Source organism: Diachasmimorpha longicaudata, chromosome 4, assembly GCF_034640455.1.
Source record: "Diachasmimorpha longicaudata isolate KC_UGA_2023 chromosome 4, iyDiaLong2, whole genome shotgun sequence".
Lineage (NCBI taxonomy): Eukaryota > Metazoa > Arthropoda > Insecta > Hymenoptera > Braconidae > Diachasmimorpha > Diachasmimorpha longicaudata.
Window position 1 is genome coordinate 6,214,284 of NC_087228.1, and position 21,084 is coordinate 6,235,367.

The window sequence follows — 21,084 nt, forward strand, 5'->3', positions numbered from 1 at the left end:
ATAAATTTACTACGAGTTGGAATAAAATTTCTCTGACCTAGAATAACAATTAACCATCATTCATTAATTATTTTTGAATTCCGATTGAAATGAGGAGGCGATGACGCATGACACATTGTCCGAGAATGATTGGATAATTTTCATCAATAATTTATCTCTGCGTGCAGTGTAGTGTATCCTCGGAGTTATCCTATTCGTGTTTGTGGTTGAGTGTTAAGGAATTCCGTGAATTTCCGCGGAAGATATAGAAAAGGTTGGAGTCGTTTTTCTGCGGCTTGCACGGAACCCGAATACGAAGATTGCATTCCAATCGTGTACAGAAGGTAGAATGTGCACATCGCGGTAGTTTTAGTTGTGTAAGTTGGGTGTGGGGGGGGGTGGGAGGGTAGGGGGGCTCTAGGGGTTTTGCTTTAGTATATCGCTGAAAAACATTGAAGTTAGCATCGATCTGGCTCTGTACACAGGCCGAACCATGGACAGGGAAAAGTGACTCTCGAGTGCATGTACACTTGCGACGAGTCTACGCTGACGTCCGGTTCTTCTGAACATTCCTTTACGGGGTTGGTGGGGTGAAAGGGCCAGGGTAAGATCGAAAACGCTGTCCAACAGTCTAACCTCTTATCGACTCTCAGACACGAATTCTGACATTCCTTCCACTGGATAGGATGTTCTTGGTGGTTGAGTTTCGTTGAAAATTCTGGACTGTTGGTAAAGCATTCTGAAATTGAATAATATTGTGTATTATGGGAGTATAATGTCATTCGAACATCCCGAATTTTGTTTAAAATATTTTCTGAGGTTCTGGTCATCAAAAATAACATTTCTAATTTTTTTATGAGAATTTTCCTGGACGAATTGATCATTTCCGGTTCAGGATCGTTCCACAATTTGTTGAAACATATTCCAAAGACAGATATTTTTCTATGTGGGTTATTATTATAATAAATTAAGGTCTGAAGTTAATTACTGGAAGTAAAGATAGCCTATTGAGGATTGCAAATGGCAAATACGTGGATAACATTGATTATATTTGTTATAAAAGCACCACTTTATGTCACGCTGTACGTCTCAATGAATTGTCAATGGTAATCGATAGATTGTGATTAAGAGTGAAACAGTTCTTTATTTAATGCATGATATTTATCAATTGGCAATAATTTAATGGATACTCAACGCAATGAATAAACTATTCGCTCGATAAGTAATAAATTGCGAGTGATTCGCGTTACATAAGCTTTTTAAAATGATTTTTTTTTCCATCGCTGAATGTTGGAGTGATGCATTCAATAAAAAAAATGTATGAAAAAACTTCTATTAAATGGATAAATGCGCTTGGCCAAGTCTCCTTTCCCGTATTTCAATATTGTTTCAGAGATATTTAATGGAAAGAACGTTTGAATAGAAATATAAAGTGATATTTAATGAGAAATTTCCGTGCAGATGAAAAAGTCAATTATCGTGAGCTTTCGTGGAGAAGTTGATGGTCAGCAGTTAGTGAGATTGAAAATTCAATTAAATTTCCTCTAACTGTGGGAATCAGACATTTTGTTGGAAATGAGGTTTGAAAAATTGATATCAGTGGTCTTAAATATTCTAATCAGTAGGGGTGAACAAATTGCTAAAACTTTTAATGAATCAACTGAATAACTGAGTTCGTGGTATTGATTCCTTCGATATTATGTGGGTCACTCGATTGTAACTTTTCCAAAAAGTTATCTTCCTCAAAGAACTCTTGTATTTAACTCCTAATTGATTGAATTCTTTAATTAGAAGCAAGAAAGTACGCATTGTCTTGACGATAATTTCGTTCGTTCGCTTGGAACCGGAAGTAATATTTTCTCTGATTGAAGATTGCAAGTTCTTTTTATTTTATCGTGTGATTTTTACATTGATTAATTTATCAAGTATAAGTGGGTCGTTGTTAAGTCGATTTAGGGTTTGTCACGGGAAATTAATGAAACTCGTTGTAGATGCTACTCCTGGGCAATATGGGGATCAATAGACTTGTAGATTCAGACTACCGTAGCATCAATATAGTCTAGGAAGTGTGGGTCTGAGGTTCTGCAGGAGCTACCGCCACTAATAGAGGCAGTTCTTGGATATATCGCTTACGATGCACCAGCCCTTTCCTTTCCACCTATCGGATTCTTGGAGACATCCCCTCCCTTCACTTCCAGCATCTCTTGGTGGAACTAAAAAGGAAACGCGTACCCGGGGCAAACGATGGGGTTGCATACCAACGATGTTCGAGTCCACTGCAGTGCTTCACTCCTCGTCTAGTCCAAACTTTGAAAATTGTGGAATGGGAACAGTCGATAGCCGTTCAATTTTCTCCAGCGCTGTACCTGTTTTTTTTTTATTCTATTTGGCCACCTCGCAATGAAGTATTTCGGTTTTAAACAGGGAGAAAAAAAAAAGTTTTCCCCTGGAGAGACAAGAACGTGAGAAGTTCGGTGAAAATTACTTTCTGAAACGTAAACGTCGGGTAAAATGTGGAATCGGAAAAAGGACTACGCGAATCCTTTGCAAACTTTACGAATCAGTTCCGTAAAATTTAGTGTTATTTTTTTTTATCCGATTGGCATTCGAATTTGGGGCCTTTGACATCCGAGGGGAGGATCTGACCCATAAGACAGAGACAGGGTTTGTGTCTGCTTTCGTCACTTGACTATGAAAAAATGGGAATATTTTGATGATTTTGAGGGGGTGGTTTCGGTGGTTTCCATTGATTTAGATAGAGATGGTCGAGTGGAAATAATTAATTAATGACTTGTTTCATTTTTGGGTACATGTTGAGGATTAGTGTGGAGGAGGCTCTTTCATCTATGGGAATTAAATTTTCTTTGAGAAATGTTGAATGTATGAGATATTAGAATGTGAAGAGAAGAAAGATGATACCCAATACAGTGTGCAAAGTTTAAAAGCGCTTCACTTTCTACGAGCAGCAACGGCCATGTCGCATATCAAAGAGCTTGACGACACTTACCGGAGATTACTGCAAAGCTCCTGAGAACGCTCGTTATGAAGTCTTAAGCTCGTTATGCTTGTCGCAAGTTTTTAGAGAGATGACGTTGTTCCGGGTGGGGGAATTAGCGGAAATGAGCTACGTAGGAGTGATTTTTAATCATTGACGTTAGTTCTTGAGAAAGTCGCAAGCTTCGTTGAAGATCATGAATGATTATGAATTTTTATTCGTAAAAAAATTGTGGATAAATTGCTTTTATTTTATCAATAAAAAAGTTGAATCGTTGGAATGTTAGAGACATTAATAATTCTGAGAATATCCGTCTAGGATGTACCTTTGAAGTTTTCTCAATGGTTTCCTCGAATAGCACCGGCATTTTGATCTCGTATAGTGGTTTGCTCATCATAAAATATTGAATTCACTGGAGTGGCGCAAAATTTCAACCCAAGAATCATAAGTACTCGCAAGATGGTGGAAAGATTCTCCAGTGAAAGTTTTAATTTATGCTATTCTGAATGGTGAACCAATATTTTCTGGGTAGTTACGACGCTTTTTGATGTTTGAAGGAGTTGGTAAATACCTTCATTGGCAAAGTTTCTCATAACCATTTACTTTTTGTCAGGTTGCATACGTTTATGGGAATATTAATTCGAATTTGTTGTCTATATTCTTCAGTTTCATTTGATAACAATCGTTTCAGATATTGATCTGCCAGATGATAAGATTAATTCATTGGAATTTAACGAGTTGGTGGAATGTCAGTTATTCTTAATTAATTAATAATTCGGAAACTTATTCCGATAATTCCCCAGTACATTCTATGGATAGTTTTCAAATCGATCGTAATGTTGAACAAAAAATTGTTAGGGTATTCGTGTTATGAGTACTTATGCGAGACACTTCAATATTACGCAACACCAATAACAACTTATCGTCCAGTGCAACTTGAAATGTACCTTATCTTCACCTCCCAGTTTTTGCGTCATCAAACCCCAACTCGTTCCGCATCGGCTCAATAAAATCACTGTAAAAACTGCAACCAACTCGCTCCTCACAGATCGCTGTGTCACGTTCCACCAAATCCTGTAAACCATTTCCTCATTTCCTCATCAGCTATAGTTTTCATGGGTGAATGATTTTTCCCAGTATCTGAAAAATTCAACAGCATATTCTCGTAATTTTTTTTTTATCATTAAATTGTTGACTCAAGACCATAAAACAAATATATAAATCATTGAGTAGAAGTGTGATTTTATTTTAGAGGACTTTAACCCCAATGTCGATAAAATTGTCAGTCGTGTAGGTGATGATGTGGATCTGGTCATTAGAGTCCACTTTGAATTTCCTCTTCCGGTTGGACCCTTATCGTATTCCCCTACCACTTCAGCAATTTCAACTATCTGTCTCTGTTTTTCATGCTGAATAATTGTATTTGTCGGATGGTTGATGTTCAAAACTATTCCATAATCATCGGTAATGTCATTAAATATTATCCAACTCAAAGAGTTTCTAATGCATAATTGAATAGGGGCACTGATGCTGTTTGTGCCGCAATGAGGGATAAATTGTATTTGATGTACAAATTACTAACACCAGTTCGCACAATTCTATTCAATTAAACGTTTTGGAATGTATTGTAGCGTAAGGGGTTTGCACTGGTAACGGTTCAAAATGGTGATCATCTTCATTGAGGATGTACCCAGTTGATCACCCTGGGGCGTCTTACGTTGGTGACATTTTCACGGATATAACACGATCATATACTGGGGTTGAACACTCGACCTATCGAGAAAATTGAACCCTCGAGAGGTACTCGACTACTACTTTGATGTATCCCAGTGTATCCAATCAATTTAGTCTGACTGTCGAAATTGTCAATTTATTATAATGATTTGTTGAATCCTTTGATATGTTGTACACGTATTTTCATTATTATTCAAGACCAGAAACATGATTTACTGTTGTTTTATGAATATTTCGTTGATTTCACTGTAAGTCAAATCCCTTGATGTCCAAATAACAAGCGCTCGTCTGATTGATGGTATTTTAATGGCTACTGGATTTGCGGAAAGCATGCTGATGCATTACGTCGTATATTTGGATGAAGACTCGATATGCTTTTCTGGAAAATGCTCTCACTGAGTGATATTCCAAGAATGGTAGCTTTTAAGTTGCCCCGATTATGCGGTCAACTTGATTAAGGTTTCAGACTAGTGAATGAATTATGGTGTTTGGTGGAATTTTTAGATACGTTGAAACGGTTCGTTGATGCCTTTCAACTCCAAAAATAAAATTTATACAGAAAGCCCAATGGATTCGTACTAAAATACCAAGACTTTCACAAAAAATCCTACCAACAATGGGATATGTTGGAGAGTATTCTATTTCTTTAGATTCTGCGCATGGGAACTTGATTAGATTCACCAGAAATAATAATTCCAATGCTATCTCAATATCGTGTACGGTTATTCCGACAGTTTCGTAATTAAACGTCGGTGCAATGTCCATCAAAAGTATTCCCGGAGGCGGTAAAGTCACGTTGAAAAGCAAGTGAAATATTACTTTTCCCTTCGGAGACGGTTACCATCTTGTTGAATGTTTTTACATGGATAATCATAATATATTTTTGCGGTTAAATATCGAATTTAGCAAGTTTAAAGGTACATTTGAATGTGAAAAAATATTCACGGCCCTCTTGAGACAAGGCTACGTATCTCGAAGGATTTTATCGTAAGCAGGTGAATAGAAGTAGTTTGACTCCGATCTTTTTATCCAGAATTTATTCTCCAGCTTCGTGAGATTCTGTACACGTGGATGTACATTTCATTTCATCGTGCAAATTTTACGTTACCAGTGAAATATGGTTTCACACGGTGGGAGCCGTAGAAATGCTGTATTTCTATGATTCAGGGATATACAATTTTCAATTAGATGATATGCATTTGCAGGGGAAGAAGACAACAAACTGAAATTGATGTTTGTCTTTCTTTCGTATAAAAGTGGGTATCATCAAAACAATTGAAAATTCTTGGATAACTGGGACTTATGAGAGACCGGTAGATGAAAAAAGTGAAAATGTCATGGACGGGTGATTAACATGATTCAAAGGGTGATATTAAATTCCACCTTGTGAAGTGAAAACATCATATTTTAGATTACACTGACAATTTTGACTGAATTGCGTCACCTTTTCCTGCTGCATAATAATAAGAAAATAAAAATGAAAGGAAAATTGCTTTGAAAATTTTAAACTAAAAATATGTGGAGTGAGTGAGTTTATAAGTTCAAAGTAATGAAATTCTCGAAGGTCCTTAAATCTCAGCTGTCCTCTCATGGCTAGTCGTAATCGATCTCCAACAGAATAGAGAAGGGATCACAATGTCTTCGACAATCCATGTTAACCATGGCTCTTTGTGAATCCTAAAGCCGATGAAAAATAAAGAAAAATGCAAGCAACATTCACTTTATGTCTTTCGATTCACTGTTCTATCAAATTCACTCGAGGAGCAATATCTTCCGGACTGTTCTTTCCTTCAAGATAAAAACGAAAATAAAATAAGGAATGAACAGGAAGAAACAAAAGCCAATGGCATAGAGTAAAGAAAGCAGAATGAGATTGTAAAAAAAAAAAAAAAAGAAAAAGAAAACGAGTAACAGACGACTACTACAACCCTAAACGCTAACATTTTCCTTTTACTTTGCAGAAAAGTCGGGGTGAAGCTCGTCTACCGATCGACCTGTGCCAACAATAAGTTTTAAAAAAAAGTCATCCCTGAGCAGTTAAGCGCACCAACAAGGCTGATGGTGAGTACAAATAATGTAGTCTTTGAATGAAACACAAGGCATGCACGGGGGGTGGGGGGGGTGTGTAGAGGCATGGAAAAAGGAGATACCGGGGGGTGTCTGGGGCCATGCAATTTGCCCCAAGTTTAGACATAAACGTTAAATACGGATTGGGCTGTGAGCCGCGGGGCAAAGTGGTGCGCGCATGACTCAACGGGCAGTTTACATGCAAATTAGCGAGGAAGATATCGCTCAAGGATTTAAGTTTCCTGATGGTTCCGGCGAGCGTTAGCACATACATCTTTTTACTCCGAGGTGTGCATGGCCCACGACGGCCCATACTACATGGTTATAACCCGGAAAATAACGAGTTAGAGAATTTATAGGAAAGACCGCGCAAACCCGAGAAATAAGAGGTGAAAGGGGTTGAAATGTCGTCTTGGTGGAATTTTTGGTATGTTTTGGTTCGCCCGAGACAACATGAAAAGAAAAATTCTTGAAAAATTACGAGACCGTTCCGTGGTCTATTAGTTAGAACAATATTCGGTAAAAATTACGGAACAGTTAGACGGAGAGAAAAATATGCGAAAAATTACTGTGCGGGACAGTAATGGGGTTTACTCACACATCAAAATTCCCATCAATAGGGTAAATTTTGTTATTTGAGGTTAAATGAAAAATTGATAGAAATTTTTGAAAAATTTATGTCTATGTCAGTTTATTTTATTGGGCCTTCTTTCATTTTTTACTGTACCGCACAGTAATTTTTCGATAACTCATAGTGATTGGTTAACTATGAGCAGCGAATGTAGCCGATTATCGCCGACGACTTTGAATTTTTACGAGGCCGATATAGAAGTTTTCTTAAGCCAATAAAGAAATTTTACTGGGTCGTATATTAATTGTTCTCCGGCCTGCAGTTTGCGCCGAGATTGTAAAGCAGGACAGTACTTTTTCGTAATCACACTTTAAAAATTGTCAGATTTTTGTATCCGTATACGGACTTTTTAGTGCACCTTCAAAAGTCCAAAACGTTCTAGAAAAAGTCTGGAACATTCAGTAAAAAAATGCGTAACTGTTCCGTAATCTTTACTGAATACTATTTTAGCTGACAGATTACTAAACAGATACGTAATTGTCAAAGTAATTTTTTTTTGTGAACCAACAGCTCGTCCATCCCTCCGAGGATAACCTTTCGCCCTCATTTAGGCCGTTATTTGAATCTTACGTCATAGAAGGAGTCAAAAAGACCCCTAGACTCCAGAAAAATGATATTTGCCTATGGCTGTTCACTAGTGGGGGTGAAAAATCCTTCACTATTCTATACTGATATCCTTCAACGACATAATTTCCGGGTATATTCGATGGTTTTATTTTACCGAGATGCTGAGGCCCATCGCAATGTGCACTCTGTATGCAATTTGGTGCTTTTCACTCGCTATTCAAACCTTACCCGCTTGAAATTTACTTCGCCTTCTTTCTCATCTAGTTCGCCTCCTTTTTCTCCCTTTCTATTTCTTGGGGGGGAAGCTCATTACTGCACTTCCCGTGCTTATATACTTTGTGCTTTCTTCGGAGAATTGGGTCGCTTCCTGCTAGCCAGGTTTATACTGTGGCTAAATTATAACTCCCGACGAGGTCTTTCTTGTTTCTTATTATTCGTTTGTGTGACCCAGTTCAAATACAAATGTTACGTTAAAGGTAATTGAAGAATAATTACGGATGTCGGTGGACAATTTAAAATTGTTTTATTTTTGGTTGAAACTTATCGATGTGGGCGAGTGAGGAAGAGGTGCAGCATTTGAAAGAATTTTTTTTTTACATACTTGGGATATAATGTGGTACATAATGCCAATTATTTCTCAAGATGGTTGAAATATCAATGCTTTTAAGAGGTTTCTGCATTGCTTTGAATAATTTTATTTATGTCAAGGGGTCGTTTTATCATATTTTACCCAATTATTTTTCCGGTTGAAGCTTGTCAATTATATTAACTATTGTATATGTACTTTGCGTCCGGAACTATAAAAACTTGATCAGAAAACTTGATTGGCTCCTTAGCAGGAACGACAATCAATCGCAAATGAATTTTGAATGTATTATTTTAGAACATTGAAAATGAAAAAAGTACATCTTGAGGACACTCATTCTTCCGCTGAATTGAAGGGCCAGTAGATGACATAACAAGTTGAAATGTTAAATGTCAACGAATATAAAAATATCTCCCTCCGCCACAATTATTCATTCGTCGAGCGTCAATTTCCGCGCGATATTTCTTTACGGAGACGCTCCACTTGAGCCACATTTTGTTGACCTCTTTACGATGAAAGCGATTCATCTTTCTTATCCATGAACAAGTACAACTTGCAAGGTGTGTCAGCAATACGACGAAAAACCTCGGTAACATCTCTTCGACAATTTTAGTCATGAACATTTTCAAATGTTTCTTTTAACCTCATAAATCTACTGGTAAAAGAATCCTCCCAGCAATTTCAGAAAGATCGATTGATGTCATTATTCATCGTCGTAGCACCTGCAGAGGCAAATGATTTAACCGTCAAGGTCGATTTGTCGATGAAATTGATAGCATTGTTCGGGCATTTTTCAATGTTGTCAGAAACCTCAAGAAGTAGAACGATTTTAGCATGATTATCTGTAATCTAAAATTACCTATTCGGTTGAATTTCAGTTGTACGTAACATCAAACTTATCTAGCAACTTTCATAAAAATTGCATTTGACCTGGAAGAAAATCTTCAAAAGAATTTTCACTCAAGGAGAAACTTAATTACATGGTTATGGAGGAACGAAAAATCCAAAGTTTACGGATCTTCGAGTGTTCCTTCCCTATATTCTCATACCGCTATAATTTACGAAGAATCCCTCCGGCTTCTTGTTTTATTCTGGAGTTTCAAGGAATTCTTCGCTTCTTACCGGTTTTTTTTCCCCAACGGAATAGTCAGTAAAATGTTGCGAATCCTTCCACGGACAGGTGTTATCACACGGTTGCCATAATAGTAATCTTATCTAATAATAATTTCAAGCCACTTGAATGGAATCGCGTCAGCAGATAAAAACAAAACTCTTCTTCATCTGACGTCGACATGGCGATGATCATCCGTAAATTCATCAAATGTCTCACAAGTTCGTTGGAAAATATTTGGTATGCATTATTTGTCGTCGAATAATGAACTATTCTTCCTCTTGAATTACATCTGAATAATACAATTCCAGCTTTGTTTGCTATCCTAGACAAATTTTGAATTCTGAGGAAAGTCGTCGCCATTTCTGAGTAGTGAGTTGGACGTTGAATGGGTAAAATGCCGCAGGGCCGAAGGGAGATATTGTCAGCATTGTGAAATTGCATTCTAATAGGACGCCTTCCAACCCACATTATATTATCTGGGAGAAAATATGTCTATACATTATATTTTTCCATTATTTCTCATACCTCAGATAGAATCCCTGACTTATTTCATTGAAGATGCAATTGAATTTCCTGGCATCGTTCGATATTCAATGTACACTGATGAAAAAAAATTTATCTTATTCTCGGAACAAGTATTACGTAGTTGAATGCATTTCAAATAAATGATATCTTACGGTGAAAATCAATTATTCCAGTTCGAGGTAAATTTACGCGAATCGAACGAACCAGCACTTGGAGTCAAATGTCATGTTTTCACCGCAGGAATGGGAAAGGTCTATTTTTTGCTTCATATAATCTTCAGTCAGGGAATTTTCTCTTCTCATGAATCGATCGGAAATTCGTATCTGGGAGATAATTGCGTTCGTGGGGAAATTGAAGGGGCTTTCATTGTTTGCAATGATCTTCTAAATAAAATCTGTTAATTGTCCCATGTGAATCAACATGTCTCAACATGTCTCATCTGGATCAACAGATCATCGTGTGATTGAATCATTTGGAGACTATTGATGACTATTAATTTCTGCTAATTCAATAGTACTGTTCTGTCACTTATCAAACTTCGTTATGACTAATTGAATTATTTTATCAGTGTACATTGAAAAGAAAAACCTTAATTGGGAGAAACGAGTCAATAAGATTTTTTCTCAATGTATAAAATATATTTTTACGACTGAATGGGTCGGAAGATGCACCAGTTTCCTTTCAAAGACGCGCCTATTAATTAGTTATACGGAAACACGGTGGCTAATTGATGCCCGTGGATACTAGCTGGATTTAATTATGAATTCCAGGGGGTCTCATCGTTCTCAAAGTCCAGAAGAGGATTTCCCGGTTTCTGTGAAACCCCTCCAATAAGACTTTAACCCTTTAAAATTTAACCGCATATTACATCGCGGCTGAGGTCTCGTTAATAATCAACCAAAGACTCCAAACCTTTGATGTTTGTAATTTCACATTTTCCTGGTATTTCACCTATCGAATTGTGACTCGACACGTTGTGTCCGGGAAATCTTTTCTGAATTCGAAACTTTTAACGGGCCCGCATTGTCTGCAAATTAGAGCTGGACTCTCAAACACACGTAGGAAGATCAAAGTGAGGACAAACAAAACCTGGGAATGCCATACCGGGGGATATCTACTGAAAGAGGAGACAAAGTTGTGAATTTCATTTGAAGAAATTCGTTGTACAGTCCAATGTATGATGTCAAATATTCACTTAGTGATTTTAATCGAGAGGTTAATTATAGCATAATTAGCAGCTGTGAACAATGAAAAAATCACAAATAAAGAAATTACTTTTGTCGAAAAATTATACGTTTCCCCAGAGATCTTTCATCATATCAAAGAAATTAACTTCTCAAGAAAAAAAGAAAGTATTCACCAATTTTCCCAGTAATCAGTTGTCGTAATTGCTCTACTGGAGATAATAAATTTTTTCACTTTTTCCATTAGTTTCGGGAACGTTTAAAAAAACCGAAAAGTATTTAATCAACAAATGACAATGTTTACATCATAAAAACACGATATGACGAAATTGAAAGGTGATATTTTTTCGATAGATAATTCTCTCATCTCAATACAATGATGAATATCAGCAGAAAAGCAAAGGCCACATACGGCATCCTGTTATCCCCCACCACCTCGTCACCTCCACCTTCACTCAGGCCGAAAAAAAAAAAAAAAAGAGGGGAAGAATCCGGAGAGCGAAGACTCTCAGGTAGGAATTGCTCGTCCCTCGAGTATCCCATACCAGTGGTAATTGTCGTTGAGCAATCCTTCAGTCTCGACCAGTCCGTTGAGCTCGAAGGACTCCCTCGGCCTCAACTCACCCGAACTAATTTTCAATCCTCGGATATTATCGGATAAAAGGGTTCTAAGCCTCACTGCACTCAACGTATCCCGCACTCCCATTCTGACTCGAGGTCACGGGCTACGGTCGAATCGTGATAGCCGGAAACGTGACCGTGAATCCCCTCCTATCCCCGAGTACTCTGCGTTCCCGATCACTAGGAGTTGAACGAAAATATCGGCTCGATTACCTGGCCCCGGGTGTCTTCATCGTCGTACCAATGAAAAATAAGTGTTCATCAAAATTACGGAATAATATTGTGCGAGGAGTTGGTGGTGAATATTACGGGGTGAATTGTAACTGTGTGTCTTAAGGGGGGAATTGAGAGTTCTCGTTGTAATTTGTCGAAACGCCTGCGGCATCCCTTATGAACCACCCTGTCGTCAATTTCGTATTCAAGTGAAACAGTATCAAGGGGTGGGATTGTGTGTGGTTACGCCCGGTTTAGTGTTCACCGTAGCAGTGATATTGCAGGTATTTTCATTATCAATTTAATATGAAATTATCGTTCGTTGAATTTATTGGGGGTTAAAAAATAAAGTTATCTCACGTGATGTGAAATATTGTAAATTTGGTTGGTTGTATTAACCTTGAATTCAGACACCATTCCATTAATTACTAAAATAATCTCACCCTGAACGTTCAGGTGGAAGTGACTTTTGATCTCTGCAGTGGATTCAACTCTTGATGTGATATATCTCATTGCCGGAGGGGGGTAATGCAAAAAGAACTAGTAGAAAAGCATTCATTAGTCCGGGTGGGCGGACAGGAAGGATATACACATCGTTTCAACGACTTTCGACATAATTTCGAAGCTGCATTATGCGCGCACGCGCTTAACATTCCTTTCATTGCAACTGGGAACAATCAGATAGCCGTGTTGATGTACTCAGGAGTTAATTAAAAAGTGTCTCTTACAAATGGGATGAATCCAGTCATTAGTCTAACACCTACGTGACAATTTTTATTGACAATGGAATTTTTATGAGCATTTTTTTACATTCACACTTTCGATAGCCATCATTTTATTTTTTTTTTTTTCATTTCCGTCGATTTTAACCGGATGAAAGGGGACTAGTTTTCCATTGAATGACACAGACATTCGTATTTCCCGTTAATCCGTAAACAGAATTTCTAAAATTCAGGTGCAAGAAAAATATAAATATTCTGGTGAAAAAAAATGATATGCTCTCGTATTGGGAGATGAATCAGTTGATGAAAAATATCTATTGCATTTCAATTGGAATTGGATGGTGCCATTCGGAATGTCATATTTGTTTGAATGAATGAAAAAAAATTCTATTCGTGTGAATGAAAGATTCAAAATATTGTATTTGATTTGGAAATACAATAGTTCCCAATCGCCAATAGAAACTTTTCTCCTTTCAACTTTTTGAAGGAGTACTTGACCTACATCTGAAAATATTGGAAGTCTTCTTGCGTGAATTCCGGAATTCGAGTGCATTTATTCACTCAGTGTAGGTGACTAGGTACAAAGCAAATTCAGGATTGAAAGCAGTTGAATTGAAGTGAGTTGAGTGCCGTCTCATTCAAACTAATCGTATTTAACATTTATTATTCAGTCGGAATGTTCGATGGTGATTTTAGTTACCATAAATTTTATTAAATTGTCCCCAATCTCTTTGCCCACGCGCATTCATCGTCAACACGCTGACAAGATAAACATTTCGCTTACATATGCCCCACCACAATTTCCGTTCCGACGGCTTTTTGCACATACGGCATATCTACGATTTCCCCCGATTCTGGCTGACTACGAAGATAAATGATTTATTGAGCTAGACAATTCCGTTCTTAAGATGGAAAAATTGAATTTGGTGGAATATACAACTGCGAAGAATGAATTTCGCATTATAAAATGAAAAAAAAAAATTTTGGGCGACAATGGCATCTGAGCAATATTATTTATGCACTGAAATTTTGATATAAAACGCTGGGAGTAAAATTCTTAGAGAAAATTCTGATACTATGCCCGGGAAAAGAGACGCACAGGTGCCAGAAAATGGCGACTTTTAGTGAAATTATTTTTATAAAATTCAGTAACTGAATTTTAAAAAAATTTATCCCTCCGGAATTTCATGAAATTAATTTTAGTTTGAGCATTTACACGTTATATTCCGTACGTTTGTCAATTACCGGGCAAATTCCCTCGATTCAATCAACGACTCCAACACTTAACCTCATATTTATTTCTTCACAACTGCTATTTATGAAAAAACAAAAGAACGAGAGAGAATAACGGAATGACCATGTGAGACCCAGTGGAATGCTCCGGATATTTCATGAAAAATCCCTGGGAAATTTCCACCGGATCGTCCGGCACACTGTTCCTAAGCCATTATGAGTGTCCCTGGTGCAACTGCATTCGCTCACACACTCACAAAAACACTCTCGTGTGCTCCAACTTGCCAACGCGACCCATTTCCGGAAGGGTAAATCTCTTAACCTTGCCACTCTCCGTTCTTCTCTTTACCCATTGTGATATAATACATAAAAAGTGCATCAGAATTTTTTCACCGCAATTTAACCGTTGGAATTGTGAAATATGAAAATTTTGGCATTTTCACGGGTCACGAAAATTCACGAAACGCGTGCCCAATGAAAATTACATAGACCGCACGTTATGACTCGTAAATTCTATCTCACAAAACCATTACGAGCCAACCGTATTTTTAAGTGAGTTGTGATTCACAAAATATTTTTGTTAAATTTTTACCCTTCGGGAATTGGCAATACGCGGAATTGAGCGGAGGATCAATTATTTTTCTCACACTTTCGGCTTTTTTTTATTATATTTTTCTCGGAAAATTCAGTGAAATGATTGCATAACTATTACAAAAATTGCAAGCGAGGTAATTTTTACCAATTTTTATTTATTTTTTTTTCAATATCTCTTCGATCATTACGACAGAAAGAAAGTTTAATCTCATCGCTACAATTAAATAAACGCGATCATTTATCAAATCACGATTGTCGCACAAGCCTGGAAGCTCCTGGTATTTCGCAAAAGGCGCGAAGGCCCGCACTTGGTGCATTTCGCAATTAGAGACGATGCAAACCGCGTAATTGACAGCCATCCGGCCTCTCCGTTTCCCAATTGAATTCGTCGTGGTTCCGTGGCCGCTGTTACCCAGATCGCAACCCTCTCTCTCTCCCTTTTCCATCCACTCCCCATCTCTTATGCCAGTGTCTTCACAAGAACATCACGTATAACCCACATACAATACCCTAATACGTGACAATGTGTACATGCGTATAGATATCCCCCACGTGTTATCTCACGCTCTCTCACTAGTCGATTTGATTATCTTCTCTCGGCGGTGTCTACGCATTGGATATCCTCATTCTGTCCTGACGCAAATACAATAATTTCCACGTACAATCGATTGAATATTTTATTTATTTACTCATTTCCACGATATATTCATTACCGAATATGGTAATTAGCTCGATCAGTCAATAGAAGAGACAAAATTTAACGTTAAATCGGTTCAATTCTGATAATAATAATGATGATAGATAATTATCGATACAGAAATTTTCATTTTTTCATGATGACAAGAATGATTAAATAATGAAAAAGAAAAGTCGTGATAATTTTCCGGAATTTCCAATTTAATCAGAAATTAATTCTGTTGGTTAATTTTTCTAAAATCAATTTATGATTTTAAACGGAATGCCGTTTAACTCTTTTATCACTTACCTCACCACTCATCTTTTAATTAAGCCAATGAAATGACATAATCCCTCATAAAAATCTATAATGCAAAATAAAGACGGTAATTGCGCATGTGGATAAATGATTTATACGCGAAAGTCACATTATTCCTGCGGTTTCTCCCGCACATGTGGCTCACATGGAGCAATGGATAATATTTCTCGGTTGCCGTGCATTACGCACCCACCGATTAAAAAACAAAGTAATATCTACATTCGATGACTCACGGATGTTCACTCGCTAATGGATGTTAGCCATTGGCATCATGTAGGAAGAAACATACTTTCACAATTGGAAATCATAGATGCTCTCTCGGTGAAACCGGTTTTTATAAAAAACTATTCGAATGATGAGTGCACAACATCCGAGATCTTTTTGCGTCCTTGATTGCAAACATTATTCGTCTATGTCACATTATCAGCGGTGATACTATATGAGAACATCAAAGGGATTTTATCTAGATATATTATCACTTGATAATAACGTAAATTCCACCATGAATAACAATATCTGGAGATTATTACTTCAATAACTGTAAAATTCACCGGTTAATTCCACGAATTTCTTTCGAAAAATAGCCTGGCCAAGTATTCAATTAAATCCACTCTCGAATTCCCCAAAATCCAATAAATAACAATGAAAAAAAAATAGTGAAAAACATTCACTCACTTCGCCTTTTATCGGTTTTTGGCATATCATATGATGCATGGGGTATCCAGGAATGCGCCTGTTCACAGCTGCGATAGAGCACTATTCAAAATTAAAATGAAAGTGTAGCTAGAAAAAAAAAATAATGTAAATTCTTCGATAACCCCTGGCATGTGTATCGATTCTTCATTCTCCCTCGAGGATAAGAGTACCAGATACCATAAAAGCTGAGTTTTACAATACCACCCGTCACCTCCTTCTCCCCTCTTACCTTTTGCCTTCCTCACCACCTCTTTTTAAACACTACTGGAAAATATACCACATATACACGTCCTTATACAAATACCTAAGGAATCCCATAGCCCAGCCCTCACCCACGCGGGGTCTCTCGGGTGCATGCGATGGCTTTGCAAGTTTTGCGGGAGAAAAGAAAAGCGACACAAGTGAGCCGTTGGATTACGCTGGGGGTGTAATTTATTACCGGTCTTAAAGTCCCAGCGAAAGGAGAGGAGAAAAAAAAATAATATAGAAAAAATGAGGGGGAGAAAAAAAAAATTATAAATGAAACTCGTCGGTGTTTCTCACCCGCATTGGATCATGAGACGCGCAATAATCTAGAATGGTGAAGGGATTTTTTTCTTGAAAAAAAGCTCTCATAGTGTATGGGAATTGTGGCCCCTCGATTATTCATAATGATGAATTTATTGAATCAAATTTTCTCTATTGAATTTTAATGATCGTGTGACTTTTTGTGATTTTATTTTTATGCGGGGCAATCGGTGGTGGGTTTGAAAGACAGCGCCACCTTGCGGTGGCGTCCCTGTACCCGCGGTAGCCTCTTCCATAATGGACAAAAATTAATTATGATTGAATTTTCAACTTCCTCCACCCGACGAAATTCATTACCGCAGAGAAAAATGGTTTTTAGTACACAACCACGTAGTGGTTTTACCCCTTTCCAGGATACAACCAGTACAGAAACCTGAAAATCGAAGTTGTTCAACGATTATTTGAGTAGCGAAGTGGTAAAACTAGATAAGTTGACTTATCTCTACTTCCAGTTTTTAAGCAATATCTCCCAATCCAAGAGAGATAGCGAAATTATTGTCATAACAGTTATTGTAGGACTCAATGTCCTCTCCAAAAAATGTTCAGCGATAAACTTTGCTATCTCCTTAACATTTCGAGATATTCATCGACAACCGATCGTCAGTCAAAAGTGACGTATTTCGTTTTATCACTTCGCTACTGATTTGGCAAATACTCTTCAACTTTTTATCTCCCTGGGATTTTGCGAAAAAGTTCAACAGTACTGAGCTTCCATCCTGAACCGAAAAATTGATTTCCCCTCGAACAACTTTGATTCCCAGGGACATGTGAGTAATCAGAGGTGTTTTTAGAAATCGTCGACTCTGAATCTTCCCAACGTAACTCGGAATGTTATTACAACATGAACATGTCCCTGGAAAGAAAAATATTCTTTTGTCTGTGATTAAAAATAAATGTGACCCGATGCTCAAGCAAAGTGTCTCCTTCATGCACATGAAACCTAACCTTTCCGTGGCCATTGGCGAAAGTATGCCGTCGAAAAGGTCAGCGTGTCGTTTTCCCGCACCCGTACAGATATCCGCGGGTACCCCTGGGGCACTAAAACCGAGAAAAAAAAAAAAAAGTCTACAAAGTACGGGTCTGAGAAAATAGTCGTGAATAGACAAGCGCGTGTTGGTTAGGATGCACAAGGATACTGGAAAGGATATTTTTATGGGAAGTGTAGGCATCTCGCGACCGAACAATTCACCTCGTCGAGGCCGAACAACTCCGCGATGCTTAAGCACAATTCTTTTACCCGCTAAAACCGGTTGAGTGCATGGCTCCTCTACACATACACGGTTAACTCGATCTTTCACTTTATTCACTCGTATATATCCACCAGTGGCATCTTCCTCCTGATAGAATCCACGATTTTCCCAACACTAAATCCAGGGAAGCGAGGGGCGAGCGCGGTAAAATTTGAAAGTGAGGGTCGATACTGTCATTTAACTGACTTTATAATGACCTTCGATGAAGAATTGAACATCATAAATTATCAATTACAGCACTATATGTACCCGGGTAGAAAAAATTCACCGGAAATTTTGAATTTTTTAAGAAGAATGTTCTCCAAAGTATACCATATTTCCTAAATCAAATACAAGAGAAACTCCATTTTTTCCTGATTAAAAATCAGGATTAGAATCATCATCATGGGGTTAGGAATAAATTTCAAACATTTTGACATTAACGTGCAGTATATTCCTTTAACACTGGGCCTGTTTATTTACCATTTTCATCCATTACTCACTTGGATTTCGTTGTTTACGGACAATTGTTACGAAATTTCAACTTCTCTTGATGAGTAGGTACTCCAGACAAGAGCATCATCCAGCACTCTTGCTCCAGTGGATGCGCTAATAGCATTTCCACAATTTGTCTAAATTGCGGTTCATTTAGTCGTACGGGGGGGGGAGGGGGAATTTCGACATTATCGTTGTATTCTTGGTGGATAAACGTTGCACGCCCATCCCCTCCAAGTACTATGAACGTGACAAGGGGTGTTGCGAGAATCACTTCGGTGGTCTTTGCAATTAGTCTAATTCAACGACTCGACCAAGAGTTATCCTTATGTACACAGTATTGCAATTGGAATGTTGGTATTAAGAGTACGAATGAGGTGGATTAATCCTTTCGGCGTACACTTGGCCTCCTCCCAGTTTGATAGGTTATCAACGCGGATTGATATCACTCGGCATTAGACAGTTGTTTTGTTTAGAAATAATGTCGGCCATTTATTTCATTTTTTTGTTGTTATCTGGTGGCATTTTGGTTCGTCTTATCTGGGTAATTCGTAACGTATTTATCTTCAATCGAACGAATTGATTGTGTTAATCCAAATTATTTTCTGAATCAACATCTTTTCCGGAGACTTCTCCCCCCGACAGCAAAAAAACATTGAGAAAAAAAAAACTCATCGACAACTTTCAACCGTAACACGTACCATGACGAATCGAAATTCGAAGAAAGGATATTTTCTAAATAAGAAAAAAATAAATCAAATATTTACTCAAAACTTCTTCCAACTGGGATTAAAAGAGGATTACGCTCTACAGTGCATTAAACACCGATGCCCCCGTCCACACCATAAAAACTTGAAATCCAAAGTGAAAGAGCGCCAGAAATCCGAGAAACTTCAGAGCAATATTTTCCGAACTTCTCTCCGGATTTCCGAAGACCAGAATAATCCTCATCGTTCGTGTAACATCGGATTAAATCCTGGAGAAAAAGAAGAACTACCACTGAGCAAGTGTATTTACCGAGCAAACAACCCGGAAACAACAGTCAATGGATTTTATTTGTTGACCGTTGTCTCACTGATAGTGTGAGGAAGAACGACCGCTTTGTGGGTTTAACTGGAGACCAGGAACCATAGGATGCAGTAGCCCATCGGTCTGGGTGGAAGTGATAACGACTGATATCCGAAACTGCTAATGCGACGTTTTTTTCTCGACTGAAGTGTCAGTCAAACGTTGAATGACTCGATGGTGATTATGTCATCGAGGAGCGTCGCGATAAATTGAAATTTATCGAGTGATTAAACTGGAGTCTTAGACTGTCAGGAAATTATTCCTCAATTTTCAACTAAAAAATCGTGAAATTTTCAACAGTAATATATTCGACACTTAATGAAGACTCTGAAGTAACTTGATAAATCCAACAATTTTCCGGAATTTTTTATGCGAATTAACGAGCTTTCCATGAATATCTTAAATTCCGGGATTGATTATTTCCATTTTTGGTTCATAATAATAATTATTTTAGGCGCATAAGACGTTATATTTCAATCCAAATATTTAATTTGACTTTTTATTAAATTTCCCTTTCCCAAATTCATTAATCTTCTCCAATTACCTTCGCTCCAATGCACTTGACATATTCACGTGGACCGTCCAGTTGAGTAAAATAATTCTTTGATATTTCTGCGAACATATTAAATGTAAATTATTCGACAATGCAAAAATGAAAATAGGAAAATCTCACATTTCCCTCCTGATTCTAAGCCCCCCTGTGGCTCAGCTATACTCCACCTTTGTGATCTCTCATTCAATCTCCTCCATTATATATTTTCTTTCGTTGTATTCCAATCCCCCGCATCTATCGTGCACCGAATATAACACACGGATTTTCACTCCTATATATCTATATTCGGTGACTTACGATTGTCCATAGCAGAAAGAAGTCGATTCACTCCTGGTGATATACAGAGAGAACAAGTCTTGGAGATACTCGAGGTAATATCCAAGAAAATAAGAGAGAAAAGGAATCAACTGGAGTAAATGATTTAGTGGGAAGTGAGACTGGTGCAGGAAGAGGTTTTGAAAATTGGTTGGAAAATCATCGAGGTGTGAAATTCGCGAGGCAATGAGGGTAAATATACGTGCAATGTGCAGTATTGATCCTTTTGTGGGGTAGAAATGGAATCGTGGACACATAAACCTTTCTCTGAATGTAACCAGTTGAGTGTCTACTGCACATTGATCTTGAGAATTATTTTCACATGATTCTTCAGGGGGATTTTACTCTTCGCTTGGCTGGAGTTGTAGGGAAATATACTTCAATATTTTTTCGTTAAGTGGT

The 21,084-nt window shown here is 37.7% G+C and overlaps 1 protein-coding gene across 3 annotated transcripts in view; it reads left to right on the forward strand.

The window, feature by feature from the left end:
* LOC135161084 (putative polypeptide N-acetylgalactosaminyltransferase 9) overlaps window positions 1-21,084 on the forward strand; it is a 90,087-nt gene that overhangs the window by 13,431 nt on the left and 55,572 nt on the right. For 2 of the 3 annotated variants that reach the window (XM_064118357.1, XM_064118355.1), the window contains exon 2: window positions 6,670-6,769. The gene's annotated coding sequence lies outside the window, so the exon portion shown is untranslated. Of the gene's footprint in view, window positions 1-6,669; window positions 6,770-11,948; window positions 12,501-21,084 lie in introns of those variants that run through there. The other variant, XM_064118356.1, reaches the window with a different exon arrangement.